Genomic DNA, 13,563 nt, shown 5'->3' with positions numbered 1-13,563 from the left:
ATCCGGACTACATGAGGGCCAATCAAGTATATCAACATGGTTATCGTCAAACCATTTTTTTACAGACTTAGCCGTGTGCTTGGGATCATTGTCTTGTTGCAAAACCCAAGACACCGGCAAAGTTTCATCAGCAAACGGCAACATGTGGTTCTCCATAATATCTTTATGTTTTTCTTGGTCAAGAATACCGTCAATTTTCACTAATTGACCAACACCACGCCACGAAAAACATCCCCATAATTTTATATTTCCACCTCCATGTTTGACTGTGCTGTTTCTATACTTCGGATTATTTTCCGCACCCCTTGGTCTTCTCACAAATGTTCTACCATCACTACCAATGCGATTTATTTTTGTCTCATCAGACCATAATACTTTTTTCCACTCTTTTACGGTAATTAATATGGTCCTTAGCGAATTTTAATCTAGCCTGGCGATTTTTCTTCTTTAGCAGTGGTTTCTTGCGGGATACTCGTCCAAATAGGTTGGCCTCATTAAGTCGTCGTCTAATAGTTCGTGATGATATCGCGATAGCTGGAGAAAGTTCTTCTTTAATCTGGTTGGAGGTTAAAAATGGATTCATTTTAGCCATTCGAACAATAGTTTCATCAGTTCGTTGGCTGGTTTTTTTAGATTTTCTCTTGCGTGGAATATTTTCGTACGTTTTATGTTCTTTTATGTGATTGAGTGCATAGAAACATTTTTTGAACATTTTAGGTGGTCAGCTATTTTACTATAAGTCCAACCTCTTTCCCTTAGCGTAAAAATTATTTTACGCATTGACGGATCACAATTTTTTTTTCTACCCATTTTAAACTGTGGAAGACACAAAGACAAGGCTTGTAGATACAAAAAACACAAATTGTTACCAGTACAAAGGTTTGAAATGAACTATACGCGCGTTTATTTTCGTCGTTTCTAAGTAGATGGCCAACTGTGTTATCTATAAATTTTGTTTATTTTCTGCATTCCTTACAAATTTCTTAGTGGAATGTCTATAAATAAATTATATATTGCTGTTGTGATGAACAATCAAAATTTTATAACAAGTTGGTTTTAATTTATTTTAAAGAACTGAAACATTGAATAAAGTATTTTTTTTAAATCGTTTCTAATTAGTTGGCCCCCACTGTATTTTGAAACTCATTTCTTACATTTTGAAATACTATTCTTGGAACAGATGCAAATTCTGTTATAATTCGTTGCCGAAGATACTCAAGGGAATCTGGCTATGTTTTAAATACTTCGTTTTCACTATGTTTCAAACAGTGTTCAAATGACCCTAGCAAAAAAATCTAGCGGTGTTAGATCTGGCAATCTTTCCGGCCATTCTATTGGACCTCTTGTTCCAATCCGCTGATTCTGTAGTGTATCGTTTAAATATTGTCTCACTGGAAGAACATGTGGGTTGGCGCTCCATCTTGTGAGAAAGGTGTTAGATGTTCGTTTAGGTTTCTATTCCCGTTAATAAGTAATAAGTAATTGATTTTCTATTTGTTCACTTATAAGACCATGAAATCGATTATTTCCAAGTATGTTTCGCTATTAAGGTTACTATTAGTAAAGGCCCAATAATAGAATCAACCAATATTCCTACTCATACATTTATTTTTTCTGGGTCCTTCCCTGAAACCATGCGAGTTTTCGTCACACCAGTACATACAGTTATATTTATTAACAGTACCATTTAAAAAAAAGTATAACCTGGCCCTATATACTTTAAGTATTCGGAGCAAAAAATATTCTTTGTACTTCAAGAAGAATGCAACTTTGAATATGTACCAAATTAACTTTTTTTGTTCTCAAAGATATTCGCATTGAAAGTTCTCAAATTAACACTCTGTATATAAATAAAATAATGATGAACATAAAGAAGTGAGCACCAGAGTCTCAAATATGCTTATCTTATGACATAATTTTTTTGAGTGATTTCTTATTTATTAGAAAATGTTAGGATTAAGAATATTCTTAGTTTTTTTGATAATATAAATAATAAATACCGTACTGTTATTGAAAGTGTTTAAAATCTCGTATTACTAAGACCCATACAAAATAATATTTCTGCAGGATTTGATCGATTTATAAAAGAATCGTCCTAGGCAAATAAGTTATATAATTCCGAACGCACCTATATATTATTTATTCTCACTTAAATGATCATAAAAATGGTGGAAAGTGTTCCAGATTTCCGATAGACCGAGGTCAGTTAAATACACTACTCCGGGAGGTGGGAGCCCGTGACTACCATAGAACACCAAGATAGAGAAATGCGGGTTGCCTTGTTAACGCGAAGAAATTTTGGCCCTCTACTGAAGGTGCAATAATTCGAACTAATTTTGACATTTGTAAGGCATAACTATTGGCAATCCGTCTAACAAATCAGATTTGATAGAAGGCTTGGACAAATCCGACACCAAATATGAATTCAATAAAGCGCGCGAAATTCGAATTCTAAGACGGGCCCAACTTGAGAAAACTACTAAATGCCACCACATGCGGGTACTCCACTCGATTAAAACAGATTGTCATCAAAATTTCCTTTTTATATTATTTTCAGCACAATTTCCCTTATACAAATCTAGTTTGACTAAGCGGGGCACTAGCTGACTGCAATTTGATGTAGTTTCCTAAATTGGGCAAATATATATAGGATAACCTGCAAATTTAACTTTTTAAACAAAAAGAATTAAAAAACCTTTGTACCATTAAACAACTTTTTCTACTTCAAAAAATTTCCTTAGATAATATTGAGACACATATGTCATGTAGAAAAAATAATATTTCTTCAGTAATAACGACTATTTAAATTACAGATATAAAAATAAAACACAACTATATGATGTTATGTACACAAAAATATATTATTTAATCATCTAGAAAATAAAAATATAAGATTTCAAGTATTCTAATACAATATATAATTAACATTGTTAATTTATAATACAATACAAATTGTAATATAATAAAATAGTCTTGGACATGTTCTGTTTGTATACCAAAAACTGCAATAAATAAATAATTAGTTAAATAATAAAAAAGTTTGAAAATAGTAAATTTGTTTAAACTTAACGAAGAGTATAAAAAACCCAAAATTCTCTAACAAATAAACATATAGTAACAGCAAATAAAAAATATAATTGTTACACTAATGCAGAACCAACAGAAACAGAAATAGTGACGAAAATTTAGAAACTTTAGTAGTGTCCTGGAAAATCCGCGCACATTGCTTCAGCAAATCGAAGCTAATATGGAAGTATCTAAAACTACCGCCCAACGAGTTCTCAAAAAGTTAAATACCGCCCATATCATGAGCAGATTAGTCAGAAACTTCGAGAAGGAGACTTAGACAGACGTCAATATTTTGCAACTGGTTCCTGAGAAAATGGAATTTCCTAGATTTCCTTTAAAAGTATTGTGGTCGAACGAAAGCAAGTTTGTAAATTGTGGTGTCTTTAATAGACATAATATTTATGGAGTCGATACAAAATGAATTTAGAAACCGCGAAATTCATCATCAAACAATGGGGATTTAATGTTTGGATAGGTATTTTAAATGGACATGTTTTATTTAACATTTTTAATGTCAACCTAAGAGGACCAAGATACTTATAAATTCGTGAAAATTACGTAGATCCCAGTTTAGAAGAGTTGCCTCTTCATGACATAGCCAACATGTGGTTCCAACCAGATGGCGCCCCTGCACACAATTCTGCAATTATTTCTAATAACCTAAATGAACAATATGGAAATAATTGGATAGGAAATCGAGGTCCTATTACGTGGCCTGCCCGCTCACCTGATATGACGCCCCATAATTTCTGTGTATGGGGGTATCCTAAAAGATGTGTATTATACACTAATCATACTACAGTGGAAGGACTTGAAACAGCCGTTCGACAAGCAACTCAAGAAATGCCACGACAAATTGTCAAAAATGCTTGTTTGACTGTGATTGAGAAGTGTAAATTGTTTATTAACAAAAATGGAAGACTTTATTCACTAATTTTTATTTGGTTAATTATCGATTGCTTTTTGGTTAATTTCAATTATCGTTGAAAGTTAGAAATAATTTTTGGTTCAATTTTTTTAAATGTAATTTTCATATTCATGAAATGATTTTCTTGTTTGAATAAAAAAAACAAAATAATTAGCAGCCCTTGTTTTCACAGCCAACGCTAAGTAAAAAAATGTTTTTTTTTGAATAAATTTATGTTTTCCGCCATATCAAGAGAGGGTTATTATCAATGGCTGAAAAAGTCTTTTTACGTGCTATTAATTGATGTATAAATCCAATATGGCGTCCATTAGGAATACCAAAGTTAACTACGGTTGCAAATAATCTAAAATGCCTAGAAAAATATCCTTAACATCAGTCGATTCGTCATAGTCACGAACTTAATAAATATACCTAGACTTTTAGTGTAGTATTTAAGCCTATATTTGTGTACTGTGCCTGCCAATTCAATGAAAAGAAAATGACCACTACTAGGTGGTCGCCATTTTGCGTGATTGTGTCCTTTCGATGTTGGTCACTCTGACAAATTTCAGTTGTACCAATTGCAGGGAAACAAAACAATTAAAGTTTTTGAGAGGTTATGTTTACAAATACAAAATAGAATGCTACATTTAGTTAAGAATTTAAGATAGATGCCTTAGATCTGTGATTTTTCTTGTACTTCTTTAAGAATTTCCTTAAAATTTGCGAAAGAAAGTAATCCTCACCTAAAATGAGACATTGAATTGCCTAGTTTTTGGCGATTTGTAAACCACGCTTGGGTATATCATCTACAACCTACAACAGGCAATATAGCATCCTCCTTATTTAATACGTGGATAATGTGTCACCATCCTTATTTAAACGTATTTCGTTCACTGTTTCTCACGACCGAATTATTGTGAATTGTCCACAGAACATAAAGAGGAAAAGGTTGTCCTTGGTCTGTTTTCTGTGGAATTGTCTGTGTTTATGATAGAGTAATATATAGAGTTGTTTATTTTTACTATTATATACCCTTGCTAATTACAAATTCTCATAAAATCATCGATATTTTGATTTTTATAGATGGTTGTACTTATTAATGTGGAAACACTGTACACGGAAGGAAACTAAAAGTCGTAATAGTAAAAATAGAAAGAAAATAAAAGTGTTTTTAACTGAATTTGTTAAGTAAATACAAGCAAAAATTTAAATGAAAATCATCACTTTCATGGTATTAGGATTTATAAGATTCAAGTTTGATTAATAAGATTCAAGATTATCAGACCAACATCGAAAGGCCACAATTACGCAAAATAGCGGCCAGCTAGTAGTAGTCATTTACTTTTCATTGAATTGGCAGTATATTTATTAATTTCGTGTTTTCACCATACAAGCTTCATACATGCAGTGTTGCCAGCTTAGCGGAATTTCCGCTAGATTTGGCGTAATTACATTTGCATTGGCTGAAAAAAATTGCTTATTGCGGCTAGCGGATTTTTTAGCGGAAAACTGAGGTTTACCTGGGGGAAAAACATAATTTAGCGTATTAACTGCAACTGTCATCGATTTATTAGTAATAGGCAACATCGCCTTTGCTTGCTTTGTCGACTGATATATTCGAACCCCTATTGGCTGCATAATTCAGATCTCGGGAATTCCCTTGTTCTCGAGGATTCTCTTTAGTTCATAACTTGCCTTATTGGGAAATAAGAAACATAATTTATCAGGTCAGAGTTATTGTCACGTTATTAGGTTATGGTGTTTAGTTCTTTGCAATTTTGTTATTATTGTTTTACATTGTTCGTTTTCTGCTTAAAAACAGAATAACTGGTAAGATTCATTGTTATTGTTATTGTTTCAAGTGTTATGGGTGAAATGCGAAATCTGGAAATACTGCATCTTAGCCGGATAATTCTAGTAAATATTGTCTTGGTTTGGGTTATGATGACATAAGAGTGGAATTGTCGTTTTTTTTTTAAATATTATTTTTATTATATTCTTAAAATGATTTAAAAAATACCGAATTAAGCAATTAAAATACTATAAAGATATTGCGTTTTATTCAAATAGTGCATTTTATCCGTAACATACATATTGATATTTTTATTATTTAATTCTCTATTAAAAAATTATTTCTATGGTTACCAATCGATTTACTTTTTAGAAATGGCCGAAAAACCTAAGACAAAATATTTCCAACATTTTCGCGAGGAATGGTTAAGTTTTTTTCAATTTCGAAATTGGTTAGTGCAGGTTGCAGGCCATCCAACCCGTGCAAGGTGCAAATATTGTAAATCTGATTTTTCTGCAAAGCTATCCGATATAAAGAAACATTTGGCATCCCTTAAACATGTCAAGGCAGCTGAACCATTTGCACCGAGTAGATCTGGGGTCCAATCAAAAATAAATTTTGCCGGTATGAATAAGGATAACCCTTCAGTGACTGCAGAGGCAAAATTATCGTTATTTGTTTTTGTGCATTCGTCTATATTACCCATAGACCATCTTGGCGAGTTATGTAAAAATACATTCCAGGATGTGTCCGCCAAAAATTTAAAAATACACAGAACAAAATGCAGCGGGATCATAAGAAATGTATTTTACCCCCATTTTCAAAAAGATTTGTTAAAATCTGTAATTACTGGTTTTTGTAAATATAGTTCGTTATTGGATGAATCCAATGACATAAGTGTTACAATCCTACTAGGAATGGCAATCATTTATTATGATAATCAATTGGGTAAAAGAATATCAACATTTTTAGCGCTTGTTGAGTTAGAGCATTGTAATGCCGAAAGTATTGCAACCGCCGTTAAACAAACTTTAAAAACTTTTAACCTTTCTCTAAATAATCTTGTGGGAAATGGTACCGATAATGCCAGTGTTATGACAGGTATTAACAACAGTGTCTACACTCATTTAAAATCGGAAATTCCAAATTTACTTTTAATTAGATGTGTCTGCCATTCTCTACAATTAGCTGTATCTCACGGAGCTAAGGAAACATTCCCAAGAAATTTGGAATTTATGATTTCTGAAACGTACAATTGGTTTAGTAAGTCAGCAAATCGTCAAAATAATTACAAGCATCTTTTTAATGCAATAAATGATGGAGCAGACCCAAAAAAAATTGTACGCGCGTGCTCCACAAGATGGTTAAGTATTGAAGTTGCTGTAGACAGAATCTTAAATCAATATATTGAGTTAAAAACCCATTTTGAAATAACGCGTCTTTCTGAAAAATGCTATACCGCTGAGATTTTGTACATTGAGTTTAAAGACGTAACAAATTTGGCATATCTTTTATTTTTAAAGCCTGTACTAAATGAAGTGCAAAAAGTTAATAAAATGTTTGAATCTAATAATGTAGATCCGAGTTTATTGTTACATGATTTAAATATGTTAATTAAGAGTATTGAAAATTAAATTTTTGTTCCCAATTGGGAAACTCAAAATACAGATGGCGATAATATATTTGAAATTTTAATAAATCCTAAACCCTATTTGGGTTACCAATTTGAGACAAAAATTAGCGAATTATTAAACCAACAAAAAGTTACGCCTGCAGAAGAAAAGGTGATAAGAGAGCGGTGCCGTAATTTTTTAGTAGAGTTATTTAAGCAACTTAAGAATCGTCTTCCTGAAATGTTAAACATTTAGAAACAATTTCATTAATTTCTGTTCAGAATATTTTAAAGCAAAACAAAGAAATCGAGCCACTGATTTTATTATTAAAAAATATGCAAATTGCTGATAATGACATAGAAAAAAATATTTTGCAATATAACAATATAACTTTTATTAAATGGGAAAATATAACCCACACCATTAACTTTTGGACTGAGGACGTAAAATATCGGGATGCAAGTGGGGAAAATCCCTTTATGGAACTTTCCAATTTTGCATTGGGAATTTTATTACTGTCATTTTCTAATGCAAATGTGGAAAGAATTTTTAGTTCCCTCAATATAGTGAAAAACAAATACCGAAATAAAATGATTACCAATATGGTAAATGCAATACTTTCGGTTAGATATGGACTCAAAAGGTATAACAAATGTTGTAATGATTATGATGTGCCTCTTGATATTGTCAATCAAATAGGCACAAAAAAGTGCTATGATGACGACGATACCACAGACTATTTATTATTATATTTATTTATTTGTCATTTTTGAATCTTTAAATTTTTTTTCTGTTCTTTTAGTTTTTGAAACTATTTAGAAATAACTTTTTTTTATTATTTTTAACAATTCTATTTCTTGTTTTATGGAACTTCAGAGAATAATGTAGTTTAGTTTAGTACATTTTAGTTCCTATTTTTTCGTTGTTGTTGAATATTTTTGTTTTGTTTTAAATAATAAAAACTTTAATACATAAGCTTAAGGATCTTTATTTATTTCCCCTTAAAACAGTTTAAAAAAGTAACAAACCCTTAAATCAGTGTTAACTTTTATGTTATTTTATTAAAATAAAAAAAAACGCCATACCCTTGTTTTTTTTTTTTTTTATGGTAAACACAAGCACAAGAGGAAAGTCCTATGTCACTCTTGGAGTGGTGCTTGCGCGAAGATGTTTGTGGGCATTTATCTTGAATCGCTGTAGGTTGTATGCGTCGTGAAATATGTGAAGTGGAAGCCCGTTCCACAAAGAAGATGTTCTCCAGATGAATGAGTCCCGATACAGCGACGTCCTTGGGGCAGGCAGGTGGACTCGATGTTGATGAGCCGCAACTGCTAGACGCGTCCTTCTTGCCGGAACAGCCCTGGGTGGAATCAGGCCTGCCAGCTCAGAGGAGCACTTACCGTGATAATAACGGTAGAATAAACAGAGATCAGCCACCTTTCTCCTGTGCTCCAGACTATCCAGACTCTTTGTCAGTTCTGGTTTGTCGATAAGACGAATAGCTCTATTCTGTATAGAATCTAGCAGCTTTAAACTATGCTTGGGTGCAGAGCTCCAGACATGCGAGCAATACTCGAGGGAAGGGCGTATTTGAGCCTTATAAAGAGTCAGTAGCTGTTCTGGTGTACATACAGTTTTTTCGTTTTGAAAAGCACTCCGAGTTTTTTGGAAGCTGCCCTGGCGATGTCGGCAACGTGGTCATGCCAGGACACACTGTTGGTGACTTCGACTCCTAGAAGATGTAAAGATGATTTCATTGGCAATGTTTTCCCTGCCATAACCAGCTCCGGGCCATCAACGTTAGTCTTCATCGTAAATACCGCAGCCTGCGTTTTTTTGGCGTTAAAATTGACCAGATTGTTACCGCCCCACTTCAAGATTGCTCTAATATCGTTGTTGGTTGAAGCTACTTGTTGCTGCCTAAGATTCTGAGAAGTTGGGGCTGTCGTTGGTTTGGTGGACTTAAATGTGGAAATAAGTGTGCTATCGTCCGCAAAGCTGTAGATTGGATTGACAGTGGTTCCTAGCAAATCGTTGATATATATCAAGAAAAGGGCGGGGGATAGAATGCATCCTTGAGGGACTCCAGCGTTAATGTTAAATTTGTCGGAGAGGTGTCCATCGACGGCTACTTGGATTGTTCGTTGTTCAAGAAAACTTTAAATCCAATTCAATAATGAGTTTTGTATGCCGATTGAGGAGAGCTTGGTTAGTAGTCCCTCATGTCACACTCTGTCAAATGCCTTGGAAATGTCAAGAGCGACTGAGCGGGACTCGCCGTGCTTCTCCATGGCCTCCGTCCGCAAGTGTGTGACGTTAGTCAGAAGACGTCGCCGGTGGATCTAAGCTTTCGAAAGCCGTATTGATGATCGCTGATTAGTCCAGATGATTCCAGATATCTTAACAGTTTTTGGTTGACTGCTTTCTCCATAATCTTCGATATTACTGGAACTAGTGCAATCGGGCGGTAATTGGACGGCATCGTCTTCTTACCCTTTTTGGGTAGAGCTTGCACTTGAGCAGTTTTCCAGCTTGTTGGAAATGAGCCCTGTTTGTACGATGCCGTGAACAGTCTACATAAGGGAGGAGTCAATTCGTCTGCACAACGTTTTAGTACTAGGGCTGGAATTCCATCGGGTCCAGATGCTTTGTTTGTGTCTACGCTTTTAAGAATTTTATTTATAATTCGTTGGGGAAACGAAATTTCTCCCATCGATGAATTCACCCTTGGCAAATATGGCGGTGTTTTGCCTTGCGAGTGCAGAGTAGAATTGGACGCGAAGAGTTTACCCAGTAAGTTGGCTTTTTCCCTTGCTGTTACCGCGATAGAACCATCATCTGCTGTTGGGGGTGGCAAGGCCGACTTAGCAAATCCTTGACTAACGGCTTTCGATACCGACCAGAAAGATCTTGTTCTATTTGGGCAGTTTAGCAATTTGTTTTTGATCCTGTTATTGTGATTCTCTTTGCATTCAGCAATAATTCGCTTGCAGCTATTTCTGGAGGTTAAAAAGTTCCTCCAATTTTCGGTGGAAGGATGTTGACGCCATTTGCGATATGCTGCGTTTTTAGTTTTTACTGCCTTTTTGCAATTCAGGTTGAACCATTGCTTGTTGTTTGATCTGCATTTAGTAGAAAAAGGGATATAAGCTTCCATTCCTGCCAAGATCGTCTCTGTAGTTTGGTTTGCACATTCTGAGATGTTATTGATTCTAAAGCAGACTTCTTTCCAAGGGAATGAGCGATAAAATTCCCGAAGATGGTTCCACTCTGCTGATTTATAGTGCCATATCTTCCGCGGCATCGGAGGATCCTGCGTTTTAACATCCAACTGGCAAAAGACTGTTATCAATTTGTGGTCCGATGTTCCTAGGGGGGCCTGTACTGATACAGTGTACGAGTCAGGGTCTGAAGCCAAGACAAGATCTAGGAGACTCGCGAACTCGCCGTCTCGATCGGGGATTCTGGTAGGTTCCTCCACAAGCTGCGTAAGCCCGCATGGTGGCAAATAGCTCAGCTTCTCGTCCTTCATCGTCGCTCTTGTTGCAGAAGCACAGCCAGTTGATATTGTCACCGAACAATAACAAGACTAGAAGTCCCACTCTCGGTCGGGTGTTTGAAGTAGCGCTCTCAAATAAGAGCCGCCGATCGCAAAAAAAAACACGCAAGTGTTCAGCTGTGTCGGCTCATACGAGGGTAATGCAGACAGTTAATCATCAAAATAAAATAAAGGTTCACTTACCGGGTGTTTCAAAACAATCAAACTATGTAATTAATATTATTGTGACCCATTCTGTTTTAGTTGTAGGTATTTAAATAATTAAGAAAATATTTTAAACTGTTTAATTAATTGAAGATCATAATTATAACATATCCTAAATTATTATATTATACATTATATGCATACATATAACTAAAAAATAAGAAAAACGACATTAACAGTAATCTTAATCTGTTTCATTGCTGAATAATACTTGTTCTACACTTGTTTGTGTTGCTTTTATTTCTTTTAATCTTCTAGCCTCACCTGAAATATTAGTTTTTTTATTTTATCTTAACAATAATGTTTTATAACAAATTGTTACAATTAATCAAATAAATCAAGGTAAATTTATCTGTATAAAAAATGAACACACTTACTAGTTTCTCCGCCATTTTGCCATAAATTTTTTGACGGGACAGTGTTATACAGCAGTTTTGTTCTTACGGTATTACATTAAGGTTTCTTGAGGAAAATGTAATTCGCAGACTCTTAATTTATTACTACATTCTTCTGGAGTCATATTGGTATACCTATGATTATTAACAAATCCCAAAGCCTGCTTCCAAAGTTGACATTTAGAAATATCATTTACAATTTCATTTTAATAATATTATTACCCTCTATTATGCATAAAATATAAATATTAAAAAAATTATCATTCAAAACTATACGATTATATACGATTATACTAAAACGATTCTATAAATTCTTACCTATGTTCATCCCTGGGCCACCGAAACAATGATATTTCTGTCCCTTCTCTAGTCAAACATCCATTAACACAACACATTCGTGGCATTTTATCAGAATCCTTAATAAAATCCCTAATAAAACCAAATCGCAAAACAATCGCTATAACGTTCTAGCACAGTATAGTTCTACCTACAAATAGCTACTCTGTGAGACAACTGTTATACTACTTTAAATATGCTATATCAGACAGCCGGTATATGCATTTCGCCCGGGAGCGACTTGGAGAGACTTAAAAAGAGTAGCGTCCGATATTCGAGTGAGATAGACATAAAAAGAGGCGAAGCGTTAAGTGAACCTTCTAGCACAGATTTAACTAGCTAACGCAATTGTGTTAGCTAGTTAAATCTGTGCTTCTAGTCTTGTTATTGTTCGATGATATTGTGAACGTGAAAATCACCCATGACGATGATTTCTGCGCTTAGGTAGTCAATCTGGAGTTGGTTAATGCAATCAACCAGGTTCAAAAAGAGCCGCCTATATTGGGTGTCGCTTGGTGGTCTGTAGATACAGCAGATAAATTTCGTGGCTCCACTGGCTATTATTTTGAACCACATAACGTCGAAGTCCGTAGGTTCCTCCCGCTGGCAACTCAAATCGCTCTTGACAAATACTGCCAATCCAAAGTTTAGTCGAAATCGGGTGTGTAGATCGTATCCAGGATAAATGAGGTGAACATTTGGTGTTGAAGGTTTCACCTTTGTTTCCGCCAATGCCAGAATGTGAGGCTTATTTGATTGCAGGTGTTGGTGTACTGCATTAATATTGGTGTTTAGGCCTCTGATGTTGCAGAAATTGATTTTGAGGCTTTTAAATCCGCCTGATGGACCCCCGCGACCAGCCTCCGCCCGGAGATCCGAATGGGAGGCTAGTTTACCTCCGGAAAGTTTTGGTCGTTAGGGCGCCATCATGCATTAATTTTATTATTCCATTTCTCCTTTGGAAACCGGACACATCCACATGGCGGCGAAACGTGAGTTCCATGGAACCACTTCACGCCGCCTAAGTCCTATGTGGTGGTATTAAACCGGGCGATGCAAGAGGACAACATCTACCACCAAAGAGGTTGCTCTTTTAGTCGCCTTTTACGACAGGCAGAGCATACCGGAGGGCTATTCTACCCCGGCCCTCCCCGGGGAAACACACATCTTTTACACCAATTTGTTTACGTTACAAAACCTTTTTGTTTACATCTTTACACCAATTTTTGTTTCAGAAACAAAATTAAAATACCTATATAAATGTAGACTTACAAACTTAGTAATTTTGCGGAAAAATATGCAATTTAGCGGTTTTTAAACATCAAACTAGCGGATTTCATTTTTCTATAGTTGGCAACACTGCATACATGTGGTACAAACCCGATTAGTATCTCTTTATCAACACTAGTCATTGGGTAAATTGCCCCGTTGCAAAGCCCAATCTCGGAAAAAAGAGAGAACACTGCTTAACTTGTTGCGCGCCAACGACCAGAGTCTACTAACGATGCTTCCATAGCATAAAGATATTTTTTTCGACAATTTTGTAGGGTGCTAATATACACTCTTATGTATATGCTAGTTGTGAATATTAGAATTTAATAATTATTGTACAATTAATTACATTTGGTTGGATGAAGGATAAAAGATGGATTGAAGATAAACTTATAATGTCATTTATAAAATTA

This window comes from Anthonomus grandis, chromosome 9 (assembly GCF_022605725.1).
Source record: "Anthonomus grandis grandis chromosome 9, icAntGran1.3, whole genome shotgun sequence".
NCBI classification, from domain to species: domain Eukaryota; kingdom Metazoa; phylum Arthropoda; class Insecta; order Coleoptera; family Curculionidae; genus Anthonomus; species Anthonomus grandis.
The sequence above is the reverse complement of the archived record's forward strand: the minus strand, read 5'-3'. Positions refer to the sequence as shown.